This window comes from Camponotus floridanus, unplaced genomic scaffold (assembly GCF_003227725.1).
Source record: "Camponotus floridanus strain SB8 unplaced genomic scaffold, Cflo_v7.5 scaffold112, whole genome shotgun sequence".
In the NCBI taxonomy this organism is placed as follows: Eukaryota; Metazoa; Arthropoda; class Insecta; order Hymenoptera; family Formicidae; genus Camponotus; species Camponotus floridanus.
The window spans coordinates 143,303-157,981 of record NW_020229229.1 but is presented as its reverse complement, the minus strand read 5'-3'; the positions used below and the strand labels follow the sequence as shown (position 1 = coordinate 157,981).

General features: G+C 35.9%; 1 protein-coding gene across 6 annotated transcripts in view; it reads left to right on the top strand.

Moving 5' to 3' along the window:
* The window catches only part of LOC105249572 (neuronal acetylcholine receptor subunit alpha-7), a 220,283-nt gene that overhangs the window by 155,281 nt on the left and 50,323 nt on the right, over positions 1–14,679 (top strand). The window lies entirely within an intron of this gene.

Below are 14,679 nucleotides of genomic sequence, written 5' to 3'. Positions count from 1 at the left end.
CGAAATTATTTGTCCGGCAAAAGCTTGTTAAGATTTCACCATCACGAGTTGCAATCTTGCTTTATTTTCGACGCGACAGGACGGTTGTTCCTAGGAGGAGACTGAGGGGAGGGGTTGGGTATCGGACGAAGGAAACGGCTTCCTGTCACGGCAATTCCGGAGTGTATGTCGCGTTCGTGGAAAATGTCGCAAAGGATCGCGCGGATCAACGCTAAGAGGTTCCAAATCCCACCACTGTTTATCGCATTTTAACGGTACAAACTTATCTTCTCTCGCCGGAAAAAGAAGTGAAGAATCGCCGAAAACTGATCTTCATCCAGATTCTTCGCGCGTTAAACTCGTCAAATTGAATTCTCCACTTATACTCGCCGAGATCCACAACTTTTAATAAAAAAGATAATACCTTTCATCTAAAGGAAAAGGGGATTGCCTCTTATTTCGTTGTAAAATGTTCTTTATATTTCTTTCACAAAATAAAAAAACAAAAGTGCACCTTCAACAAATAAAACACACATCAGAAACGTTGCAATTACTATTTTAAGTGAATCGTTTTCGATTTCGATTTAAAGAGAATTTAGTAGAAAAAGAAAGAAAACAATATTTGTGTCGTGAAACGTTTTCTTCCGTCAGAAAATATTTTGAAAGACATAAACACAGATCGCAAACACACACATATTTATGTCACGATTTTAAATGTCGCAATTATTACTCTAACCAGATCGTTTGATGACATCGTAAAATTGAAGCAACATCAGACGCGAATATTTTTATACAAGATGCCGACAATCTATTCACTATTCAATTACACTCATAGACACATAGCTAGCTCGTTCACTCGCAAATAACGACTCATTCGTGGACAGGTTCTTCTCGAGACTCTTTTATGTATGATTTTATTTTTATACTTGCATCGATGGTCGTTACGTCGGGATAGCAAGCAATAAAGATGTGAATGTCGAAAATAACATCCGACGAACCAGCTGAAGTACATAAATTCCGTTACCATGTCGCTGTGAGAAGGTAAAATAGATTACAAATTACGTTTACGATCGCGAAAGCGCTATAGTATACGATCGTTAAAATTAATCTCTACAGTTATGACTGAAACAGAACTAAACAGAATTTTAGAGCTCAAGCCAGAGTGCTTGTCGAGATGTGATATTTACATAAAACGCTTCATTGTCCGGGAAACGCTCACATCTTTAGTTCTTGCCGTACCGAATTAGTTGGTTTAGTTTCTGCGACATGTCCCGAATGGTTTGTTTCCTCCAACATCCGTGTACAGCGAATTTGTTTTTCGATTTCTTTTTTCCTAAGCTTTGAGATTTCCCTCGTAGAACCTCATATATACTGTTGCATTATGTTTTCCATCTAAATGTCCTGCACACATATATCTACTTATATGAGTCTGTTTAGTATTCTCCCTCAATAAACAGCGTGCTAACCGCCCATAAAATCATCGAACAATCGATGTAATTGACGTATTATATTTTTTTACCTAATAAAATACCCATTGTGATGTGAAACATTGATATATAGTAATGAATATTATATTACAAGCTTAAATATTTGTAGTTGAATTTTTACGAGTTTGGAAATCAAACAAGCGTTTTTTAACATTTACATAAGTCTCTCGATAAAAAGCAATTAGGCACCAATAAAACGTATAATCCTGATGATCGTCCAATGAAGATAATTAATTGTTTAAAAAAGAGATTTCAGAAATGAGAATCGACTCATGATACGAACGATAGAAGCCGAAGAAATCGCGTTAGATTAACTCTTTTAGATATTCATTATCGCCGGTGCATATATCTAGTATGATACAAAGTGCATTTTTGATTCAACACATAGGTTGAATTAAAGCACTTTCGCACTTTAATCTCGTTACACATGGCGTCCTAGATTACTGCGAATAAGTGAGATCCGGAAGTAATTTAACGATCAAGATAACTTCATTCGGATTACGTGATTTGTAATTTTCCGAAATATTTTTTATTTAAAGATCTAAGTTATAAAGAGAATATATCTTTATCTTTTATAGTTCTATTAACTTTTTAATATCTCGATCAAATTAACTTTATTTAATTCTGATTAGAACTTACCATCTCTCTTTTTACATCATAGCTCAAACTATAATAAGAAAGGAAATTTGATTAAGCGCACTTCGGCTTAATTAAAGTTGGCGCAACAAATTGTAATAAACGTCATTCCATTCGATGACGCGCGACGCGGGAAAAAAAACGATCGATTTCCAGAAGCTGGTCCCTTCTGTTGTTCAATGAAAGGAAGAAGAAGAGGGAAAAAAAAGAGTATCCTCACGCACATACACACGGTGAGGATCGTTCCTACACTACTTTCTCTCCCCTGGGAAAGAAAGTTTAATTAAAGTCCGTGGCTGGGATAAATGTGTCGTGCGATGCATCTTAAAACAAACCCCCATGAGAGCGGCGCTGAACGCAAATTCCTTTTAGGCTCTATTTCGTTCCCATGAATTGCCCTTTCTCGCCCTTTTGTAGGGTCATTCGATGGGCTATTTCGCTGCTGTTCTAACCCCTTCAACGTCCAACGCTGTCACAGAGAATTACATTTCGCGTTGCTAGAAATTTGTTTCAGTCCATAAAATAATAGAGAAAGAGAGAATGAGAGAAAGAAGGAAAAAGAATAAAACAATTATTCAGAAGGTAGAATCGTGAAGGTATTTCGAGTATCTCTTAATTACCGAGGTCTAGTAGCGCGAAGCAATTAGCTTCTAATGAGTGTTCAGTGAACGCTTTGATTTCACATAGCTCTTTCACTTCGTGATAAGCGATATATTTGGAAGAGTCTTTTTAATAAAAAAAATATTAATCGTTATATATTGTTGGCGATTTTCGATTTTATTAGTTATAATCGAGGGAGCTTTATTAGGGAATGTAGTGATGTTTCTTGATAATTTGATAACTCTTTCTTGTTATAACTTTGTGCACATGAAAAGCCTAATTTTAATATGTGCTTTAACGAACTGACAACATCTTGGCGTCCAATAAAAAACACTGCACCATTATCGTGATCAGAAATTTACCGATTAATTGTTCCTTCTTGTCACGCTTCATGAGAATAGAAGCTTACTTCCTCCCTTTCACATACAGGAAGGAAATCCGTAAATTACAACCGGAGGCGGTTGAATGAAATCGCTAATTTAGCACGAAGCACACTTGGCAGTACGGACTGTTAATTACATACCTGTTCGCATAAAGTCGCTTCTGATAGTTTCTCAATGAATTATGTAATCAAGATAATTCGACAAAGATGCCGGATTGTTAAAGCAATTAAAGTTAATAATGAATGGTCACTTTGATTTTCCATCCTTAGTGAATTAAACGTCATCAATTTTACTTTATTTATTGTTGAAAGAAAACAATACTGAAATCTAAAGTTCAAAATATACCTTTTATTATATATCGTTAAAGCGTTTACATTTTCAAATTTAAAAAATGTCATACGTCAGTAAATCTTTTTTCGCGAATAAAAATTATGGAGGAAAAAGTGTCGCGATTGAAGAGCATTTCAATAAACTGAAAAATTATATTATTATTTCTCATTTAGCACATTTTACTTCTATGATATTTTTTAAATCTGCGTTGAATTTTGCTTAATCTTCAGTGCCATAAGTTTTGTTCGCGTGACATTTTTCACTTGATGAGTCATACATTTTTTCATGCTTTATAAAATATCTTTCACGGAGGATTCTCTCCAAACGGAGATAAATCAAGACAATGTCTCGGGAAAATTTCAATCGTTTTCCATCGACTGAGTGATTTCGTCATTTGAATCATCTGTTCGCGCCATAGAAAGAGACGTTCTATAACTGCTCCGAAATTGACAGATGAATAATTTTGTGACTTTCTTTCTTTCTTTAGAGCGGTTTCTCGTATGATTAATGCTCATCGTCCGCAAAATATGATGTCCAATCGAACGATCCCTTCTCGTTTTCGAGAATCTTTTCGACAAAAACGTCCCAATTCGCGAACGCACTCTCGCTTACGTATGTGTTCGACGCCGATAAAGTGCGATGTTGAAACGAAAAGTCGCGATCCATAGAATGAAAGATAAGTAATAAATGCTCGTAAGCTGATATTTATGCAAATCGAGATAGAGCAATAGACGATTTCCTCGAATTCGAGGCAAAATTAAATATTTTTAATTGTAGCGATACGCTTATTCGTACGTTTTTGATTATTGGAAACTTATTGTATAACTCGCGAAATTGTCAGAAATGTGGTCTCTAATATCGATCTGCGAACGCCTATTGCCGTGAATATGATCGCACAAACGCGATTCGCGAATTTCATTTAAACGCTCTCTAAAGCCGATGAAATTACGAAATCCTGCGTTGCGAATAAGCCGCGAAACAATTTTTCAACGGTGACAATCCAGTGAGCAGTGAGAAATTGCGCAATATTTACATAAATTGCATTAAAATTGTTTTGGCAATTTTTCAAAAATAAGTCTTCATTCTAAGAATTTCATTTTTTCACGTTTAATATAAAGGAAAAGAATGAAATCTCTCATTGATGTTAGTAAAAAATATTTTCCTATGAAGATAATTATCGATTTAATTTTTAAATTTTAAATAGATTTAATTTAATTACTCGCGTAGTACTTTGAGCATAATTTAATCATCATACAAACGCACGACAAAGTGACCAGTCGCATTCCCAACTGTTCTTCCTATTATGCTCATTTCCACATCCTACATTTGGCACCAAATCTGTCTGTTTGATTCCGAATGGCATTTATCCAATATGGCTACCACGAATGGCTCTCGTAAAACCGCGTTTTTAACACTGAAGATCCAAACGTACGTCTGAAAACAGATTTCATCAATTAAACTCGATCATGATTTATATAGTAATTTCATATATAATTTATATTCCATGATTTATATAATTCCATATATTTTAAAAAAAATAACAGGAATTCTTTCTTAAAGTTTCCCTTAAAGTCTCAGTCTATGATTATTTCGTTGAATTGGACTGAACTACGCTTGACAGCGCTGTAAATTTCTTAACGTTAACCGAGACGTCGCGTCGAAATCGGCCCGACAGCTTCAGCAATTTCAGTTTCGCTCGAGGCGGTGAGCTCCGGTTTAAATCGGCGGAATAATCCGTAACGGTGACAAGAAAATAGCGCGAGACGGGAAGCCGATACCGAAGCGCGGTCGACGAACCGGGTTCGCTTTGTGCTAACGTACCACCTCGGAGCGTCGCGCCGTCGTTCATCGCGCGCGCTATGCAAATTTATGCAAGAGCGCACGGGCTATCGCGCGGAATAGCCGACGAGGAAGAGCAGGCCCGTCAGCTACATCGAAAGCGATTGTGCGCGAGCAGCTATTGCATCACTAATACGGCTGTATAGGTATAACATCGCCTTCCGATACACCAATATCGCGCTTGTCGCGCTAATCATAAGTTCTCGTCTATCTCGAAAAACGAATTTTACAAAGGCCGTTGAAATTTTTAGTCCGCTATGGCGCACCTCGAAATTGCTCAACGTGAGGTCGCATAATTGTCTCTACATAATCCAACGCGCGCCGAAAAGGATCTTTGGAAAGAATACGTGACGGCGAAAGAATCGCGCGTTCAATAAGCGTCCTTTTGTTCATCGCGATGAATATATTATATATAATGTCTCCGTACTTTTTCGATTTTATCTTTCTCTTATGTCCATCATTGAAATCTCGAAAAGATCCGCATCCTAAATTCGTCGAGGAATTTGTCTAGTTAAAATTAAAGTTTGAAACGCGGTAGATTAAAGTCTGTAAGGATGCACTTAAATAGAGTAGAGCCGAATCAAAAGTTTAAGATGTTTCATAAAATTCCATAACTAATATATATATTTCTGTTACTTTTAATCCATTAAGATATATTTTTTATTAATGACCACGTTGTTTTAGAAAAAGATATCACGGTCGGTTCATCTCGCGTTGCACGAGACGCGAAATGCACGAACTATCGCAGCAACATGGCAAATTACCATCCTTCACTTTAAATTACAAAGTTCTCACCGCTGGGACTTTTTCGAATAAAACTACATGACTGGCTTTTGGGATAAGTTACGTATTTTACCGCGCGTTCAAATATGAAACGTTTAATTAAAACTTTATGGCATTCGTAACGATTGCAGACTACGATACATCGATATTCCACGATATATTGATCCATTGGCTGTTGGGAAAAGTTCCTAATTTGGATATTATTGTCGGGCATTTTAATGTGCAGCAGGAAAGTTTTGTCATCGTCGCGGTGAGCAATTTACAATTCATATCTTCCTTGACCAACGTTATCCGTATTGCGAATCATTTCGGGCGTTTCATTTACTAGACACGATCCAGAAGAGAGCACGCAGTGAATGATGCAAATTTCAATTTCCATCACGGATCTGGGACCAACGATATTGAATCTCGAGATTCGACGCAATATATCGGAAATGGACGATATCAAAAGTTTTGAAAAATCGGATATGCCATTATATATATATATATATATGTATGTACATATGTATATATATATATATATATATATATATATATCATTGATCGATATACACATACATACATATATTTATATATACATATACGTCGATCGATATGAGCAATAGTCGAGAAATCCGAGACGAAACATTTTCGGCATAAAATCCTTGAGTGCAGACAGTTATAACAAATATTTTTTTTTTAATAAAATTATTTCTTATTGATCATTCCTTATAGATAATGCTATATCATTTATTTGCAGAAAGTTATACAAAGATGTAATACCTAATTACAAGAGCAGACACGAAAATAACGGAAACAGTTTTCGCCGATACATGTTATTCTTAAATATTATCAAAATGGTGAAAAATTTGAATAATAATTTTCTATATAATATAAAATTTTATTAAAAATTGAAATAATTCTCTACAGATATTTTTAAATCACACTAAAATTGATCGACAAGGATGGAAAGTCAATTTACTATTTATTCATTAACAGACTTGAATAAATATTTTTTCGAATAACATTAATTAGTGTAACAGTCGCAATAGTACATACATCCTATTTTGCTAATTCTGCGTGTTCGATCTTTATTAATAGATATTGATTACCGAACAACGCAAAAATGGACTGCTATCAATGCATAATCTAATTCTGAAAGTGCAGATCTTATGCTAGCCAGAGTGCATTATCTATCAGTGCATTATCGAGTGAAGCTCTCAACTAATATAAATTCAATGCAATTGTAAAGCGATATTTTCTACGCAAATCCCTTGACAGTCCTATTGAAAATATTAACAGAAATTTCATTGTCACAGTTGAACATAGTGCAATGATGCGATAGAAAATTAAATCGTAAATCCAATACAACCGCGAATCAAATAAAATCCGTGGAAATCTTTTAACTCTTCGGCACCCGAACAGCATTCCATTTTGTCCGACATGATTCAGCTTTTATGTATTAAATTACATTGTGTAGTAAATAAAACAATCTGAATATAAAGACAGGGACATAAATGTATTTTTTTAAATATGGAAATATGAAATGCTTTTAATTCGAAAAAATTACTATTTATGAGATTATCACATATTACATAAAATGAAAAAATTACAAATACGCTTGATTCTTCAAGGCTTAGATCAAATAACCAGTAAAAGTTTGTCAAATAAACTCTTGAACAGAAATTTGTCAGAAGTTTATATCCCTTTAATTGTGTGCATCTTTTTGTATATAGCTTTTCGATTTGTTATTCGTTTTCAAATTAGCTTCATTAGTTAGTTCTTTCTTCGCAAATCGCGTCCCTTCACAATCCCATATTTCAAAGTACTCGAGATGAAACAAAAACGCGGCTTATTTGTTCTCTCTCGGTAAACTTATCAAGAACACGGAATAATCGATTCTCTCAAGCGTCTGTACGAAGATAGATAAATGTGGCAAATCGCGCACAAGCAGGCAGAATTCTACTCTTTGTTCGGCTTACTCGAGGGTTTGCCAGATGGCATTTCTACTTCCGTCTTAGCCGACGGAATCGACTGTGCAGACATATGCGTTCATCTCGGTACGATTAAATTAATGCCAAGCCAGAGGATAGAGGAGAATATCTTGACACATGGTACAAGATAGAAGAGCGACAATCACACGGAAGTCTCATATTAGCAAGGATTACGTGACAGTTGTTCTTATTGATGAAAATTTGGGTTAGCGAGTTTCAGTTCCAGGATCATCCCCCGGATCTATTGCCATTTGCCACGTCTTGCAATCTAGAGATAGAATCGCATATTCGCTCGTTCACGTCCTATCTCGTGATTCGGGGCGGCTCGATTAATTGTCCGCCTGCAATCCGGTCTGCGGTCGGACTCGAAGCGTTTTCGTAGGCGTTAGTGGCCGCATAGTTACTGATGGCGGCTGCTTGCCAACCGCATTGCGTGATGACGGCGCGTACGTGTAATGCTCACGTGCGGCAATTTTGTATCGACTGCACGTCGAATTGATCAATCGATCGATCGCGTTCAACTATTTAATCCGTTCTCCTTTTTCAAGACTTTTTCACAACGAGGCTCGACGCTTTCTCGAAAGTATCTTCCTCGCATCAGCAATTTTCTTAAGAAGCGCACTTTCCAAACGTCATCCTCCAGGTGTCCGCGAGGCACCCCGGTAAGTATCGTAATCCACATTTCGCGGAATTCTTGTCACATGTCGAAAGCGACGGCAAAAAAGGTCGTTCGATCATTTACCATTTGATCGACGAGCTGAGAGAGATGAGAAGTGAGAAATGATCTTGAAGAATATTCGATGTGGTTCGTCGAAAATTGGGACATTAGTCGCTTAGTTGCGACTTGTGTTCGAAATCAATTGATGAAAAACTTTGATTAATCGCTTGATTGATCAACGATTAATTATGCAAATCCATATGGTGTTGAAGAGAGATATTCTAATATTTTTATTTTTATCCACTCTGAATACGATTTCGCATGTCCCGAAATAAGGGTATCACAAGATCCATTTCTTCTACATATACATGTGGTTTCAATCTTTCCTACATACCAATAAGAATAATCGCATCATCCAATTATTGTCCCATTCACCTTTATCGACACTAACACGAATTACGTCTCACTTGTCGCGTTTCGCGCAAGAAGAATGAAACTTAGAGACTCGAGAAAGAGAGATAGTCGTTTCGTAGTGCGCGGCACGCATCTTTTTTCCTCTCCGCACCTTCGGAATTAACGATTTTTCGACTTGACTTGAGTAAGTGCGTCTCTCTCAATTCGCCAGCGAGAGACCCAAGATACGAGGCCGCGTGTCCCTCACATCTGCGGGCGACTACAGAGCTTGCGGGGCCTTACATGTACATCACGTGTACATATAATCAAGTCTTTCGTCTTCCTTCAAACCCTTGATTTCTTTCCTTGACATTCCAGCCTGGAAGCGTAAGGTAAGTCCGCTCGATCCAAGAAGATCCTCGGTCGCGCGCGGGGAAGAAAGATCAATTCTCCCCGGCCGATTTCGAGTCGTCGATGATCGTGACGCGTAAAAATGTCCGTTTGAAATCGGGCGTGCGTGAGAGCGAGTCGGAAGAATTAAGAAAAAGGCACGGTGTTACGGTGTAAAGAAGAAAAATTCCAAAAAAGAAGAAAAATTCCAAAAAAAGCCAATTCGGGAGAAACGCATGCATTTCTCTAATTTTTAAAATATTCTCACATTGTATCAAGTTTGCCATTTAATAAATATTTTAATAACAATTTTGATTTTTGTATACATATGAAAATTTACAAAAGATGAATATCTTTAATGCTGCTATCATCTCGTGCACACACTTATAATTTCGCAATTTTTTGAGACATAAAAAAGTGAACTTATCTAAATTAGAAAGAAAAAGAAAGAGAGGGAAAGAATGGAAGTTGATTCTTCTTTAATTTAAAAAATAATTTATACAAGCTTTTTGCAAAGATACTATTATCACAAAAAGATTAATTCAAATTGCATTTAATGGTAACAGAGGAGATGTAATTTGCCAATGTCCATTGGACATATCTGTGACATCTTAGATTGCCAAATAGACTAATGATGCAACAATGGACAATCTGAATGCATCCTGAATGATTACAGGAGTTATTGATGTGACAATCAATATGTACCTATCTACGGTCAATGAGTGCGTGTCCATGGTTGAAAATGGACGAACAGTGACATCTCCATGGAAACATATCGGCCCAAGCTAATTAGATGCAAATAGGATCCTCGTCGGAAGGATCAGCTTTCAATCGATGTCCCATGTTTACAGGGAGCATCCTAAATTATCTGCAATGCGTTAACTTAATTAAAAGTCTAGCTGAAACAAAACTTTACTGCATAGAAAAGACTCTCTCTCTCTCTCTCTCTCTCTCTCTCTCTCTCTTTCTTTTTCTAACGTGCTTTAAAGTTTGAAACTCATACCCATTAATCATTGTATATACCTAGAGAATGTCGTACAAGAAAATTATTTTCAGAAAATAATTTATTAATGGAGTGAACATAATTAACATCAATAAACTTAATTAACATGGAATTAAGCGCGATATCGCAATTATATTGCGGGGATCATTCGTTTTGATTGTTCGATAAGCTTTATCCACGCTTATGTTTGAAAGCATGAAAATGCTGACATCTTTAAAGAAAAAAAGATGAGCACGATATCTTTCGTTATTAGACCCAACGCCATGATATACCTCGGTAAGCCGGTTAGGAGAACGATTCCGGATTACTTTCTCGAGTGCCACGTGCCGTTTCACGAGCGCGTCGCGACAGCCTAATTGAATTAATAGGAGTCTAGGGGAATCACGCGCCGCCGACGATTGTATAACCGGGATCGGCAAAATCTCTGCTCGGTTTCCGGCTCACGTTTGGGCACGCGGCCAAACGGATTACCGTTTTTCATCGCGTTGGATTTCGCATTCCTCGTTCGCCGCTACAGAATAATGGATCCCCGTTTCTTCGTTTTAACGGAAGCGTTAAATCTGACATACGACTCTGTAGTGTGCCATCGAACGATCGGTCCTAATTGGTGGCGGCTGCTTCGTTAATCGTCGGAATAATGCAGAGTCTCGTAGTTTAATCATTTACGAGAGTTCCGACGAAGCTCGAAATGGCTGGAAACCGATCAGCGGAGGAGGTACACGATTTTGCGTCGTCTCTCGGAGAAGCGATGTAATGCGCCCATGTTAATGCGCTCGATTAATGCAGCAAACGATATCGATAAGTTGATTTAATGTCGCTCGATAGATTCTCGATAGGCGAAAATTTCATACAAAATCCTCAGATTCTTGAGGATATATGTTTCTTATGATATTTTTACGTTGATTCACGAACAAGAATTTTTTTTTATATCTTTCTTATAAAATTATTTATGTATGACATACACGTAGATATTTAATAACCATTGAAAAAAATTAATTCCGCTCTCTGACATATTACCAATATTTTATCCAAAATTACTTCCGCATTGGATATTGCAGGAAAAGGAAGACGTCTGATTGAAAAGAAAAAAAAAGTATTGAAGTCAATCTCTTTTGCCTTGAAAAAGAGAGCTTGGAAGTCCGATGAGAATAGGATGTCTGGTGACTAGTTCAACGGATTTATCGCTACCGATTTCTATCGGGATTGGAATCGGACAGTAACATCGTGTTTCCGTACAGGAAGGAAATGGCATCGTTCGTATGTCGATTCGGCAATTACCTTGCGCGAGATATACATCGCAGTGTATGATTTTTAAGCGCACACGCATGCGCCATTTCGTCAATAACCGCATCACTATTCTAATTACTGTAAAATGACGTTGAATAGATTCGCGCGCGAAACCGATAGACACTCGATAATTTACAACACTCATAAATTTCTCATTGCATTAATTATGATCATAGTTGCTGGTACACAAATGAGTTAATCAATCGATTAATATCAATAAAACTCAGTGTTGCATATTTTCATCGCCCACGTATGGTGTATGTATTTTAATCGAATTTCGCGATATACTTCTCATCGAATTTAAAATTCGAGATCCTCTATCTCTAATTTTATTAATTTATTATATTAATCGCATCGATTACTGATTAAAAGAATCAAATCATTCGATTTAAAATCGATCGCATATTCATATTTCTCGCGACATTCTTAAAACAAAGTAATTGTTACTAAAATTAAAAATATAATAAGAGAAAGAAAGAATACTTTGCTTTTTTATTATACTTATTATGCAGCAATTTAATAAGATAAAATTATCTGTCTTACAAGATAAGTGTATGTGTTCGTGTAGCTTCAATATAGCTTATAACTTTAACGATCCGCAACTAAATTAAATTTTAAATCCTTGAGAAACGGAAATATTGTATTTTTTACGTCAGAGAGTTATTCAAGAATCGATAGGCATTACTTCCAAAAATAATCCGCACGCGTTATTAGACATTCTGAATCTTGGACAAGAGAATTTTTTTCATATCTTAGACAAAGAGAACTTAGAGAATTTTTTTATACGGTCCGCTGCTTTTCCATTTTATAGTTCTTCTTTTTCCCCCTTTGCCCCCTGGCCCTCTCTCTTTCTTCAACGAAACTTCGACAAAACTTAAATGATAACCGTCACCTCAAGTCCTCTTTTGCCGTATTGAGTCACTCATATTCCAAGAGAGCCAAAAGAAATCAGGCACCGACGAAATTTCACGCCGGGCGACACTTTATTCCTTCTTCGCCTTCTTTTTCAGTTTCAAGCCTCGCTCTTTCTTGACGTCAAAGTTTTGTACGTCTACATGGAGATATTATCTCGCTCATAGTAAATTCATAGTTTGAGTTATAATAACGTCGTTCTGTCCGATGACATCGAATAACGTTATGACGAAAAGTTTCGTGATAGTTGAGACGAAAAAAGGGATTCGAATATAACGCGACGTTATTAGAATTAAAAAAGAGGGAGAGCAAACACAGAAGAAAAGAGAAAGAAGAATGGTACAAAATTTATTCCTCTCTCCAAGAGTGAGACAAGGCGGCGAAGATGGAAAAAGCAGGGAACCGGCTTCACGTTTTTCTTTCACCTCTCTCGTCCTTTTCATTTTCTTGCGGTCCTCGAGTTTCGCCCGGTCTGAGAGAGATTGCCTCTCAAAATAAATTCACGATGCTTCGACTTATAATAATTTCACGCCGACGTCGCGACACGGTCGCCAAATGATTTGCTCTGCGGCGTAAAGTTTTCTTAACGAAACAAAAAAATTAATGATGTGATATTATGACCAAAAAGAAAAGAAGAAAGTATAATGCGGAATTTGATATCACCTGCCATGATATATTAACTATAATCGTTCAACTTTTGAAAAAAGAGAATATAAACGTTACTCAAAATTTACCAGAGTTTTTAATTAACTTTTCGTAATAAATTCAATTTCTCAAGATTGCACTATTTTGTGATGGGAATTTTTCTTTCAGGGATTTATTTCGTCGACGGCAATCTTTTTCCAATATGACTTTTAAATCATTCAACAGAATGTAAATTTCACCCATAGTCATGCCACAAAAGTGTTACTGTGAAAACAGAAAAACAAAGGAATAAACTATATGTTTTAATAAAACATGTATAATTGTAAAAACGGTATTATAAAAATAAACTCTCACCTGAATAAGTTTCTACATCAATACAAACGCAATTGTTATTTGAAATATATGTATAATGTTCTCAGACAAGGAAAAGATTGCACATTTTTGCAAAAATGTATCTCTTTTTCATTTTTACATGCGTGTACGCATTTCTGGCATGTATTGTATGCTAGATTTTAATAAGAATAATTACAATTCTCTATTCCCGGAAAAACTGTGTTTCATCAGAGCGTAATACTATTGTATTTCTTCGCATTTATTTTTTTTTAATTGGACATCAGTATTAATGAATAATTTATTCATTTTTTCAAATGTCTGTGTTTTATGTAATTTTGTACTTCTTATACGAATTTATCACTTTGTGATCTGAAATTCAACTCACACACTGATTTACGTTGTGGTTTCACATTTCTAGTTAACATATATATCAAATTACTACAACTCATTTTGATATAACATTTTTCACTTTTAATTGTATTTTCCATATAAAATATATTCGCAGAAATAAATTAAATCAAAACAAAAAAAAAATTGCCTATACCTTGATCTTAATGAATAATTTTTCAGAATATTTTATAGGATGTAGAGTTACAATTTTTATAATGTTAAAATTTTTAAAGATACGTCCATGCACGAAGAATAATATAAGATTCATTGAATGAGTATATCAGTAAAAGACTAACTTTTACTATTAATTCTAGGATTAATATTAACGTTATCACTTTTTAAGATTTTTCTTTTTTTTCATTCTGTTATCAAGGCTGTTTTTTTCTTTCTTTAAATTACAAAGATATAAACTATTCTTTTGCGATACTTGATTTAATATTTTTCGCATTATTTTCTTATTATTTTAATTTTTAGTGCAAAATTGAATATTGTGGCAAAAGAATCGAAATAAGTCGCAAACTTCCGAGTATCTCCGAGCGTTTGCAGCGGAAGCTTCACACCTGGGTTTCATAACTACGTGACACAGTCAATTGATACTCAAAGAGCTGGTCGTCACAACGCAACTCATTCGAAGCGGACACTGCATCGTAGCGATGTG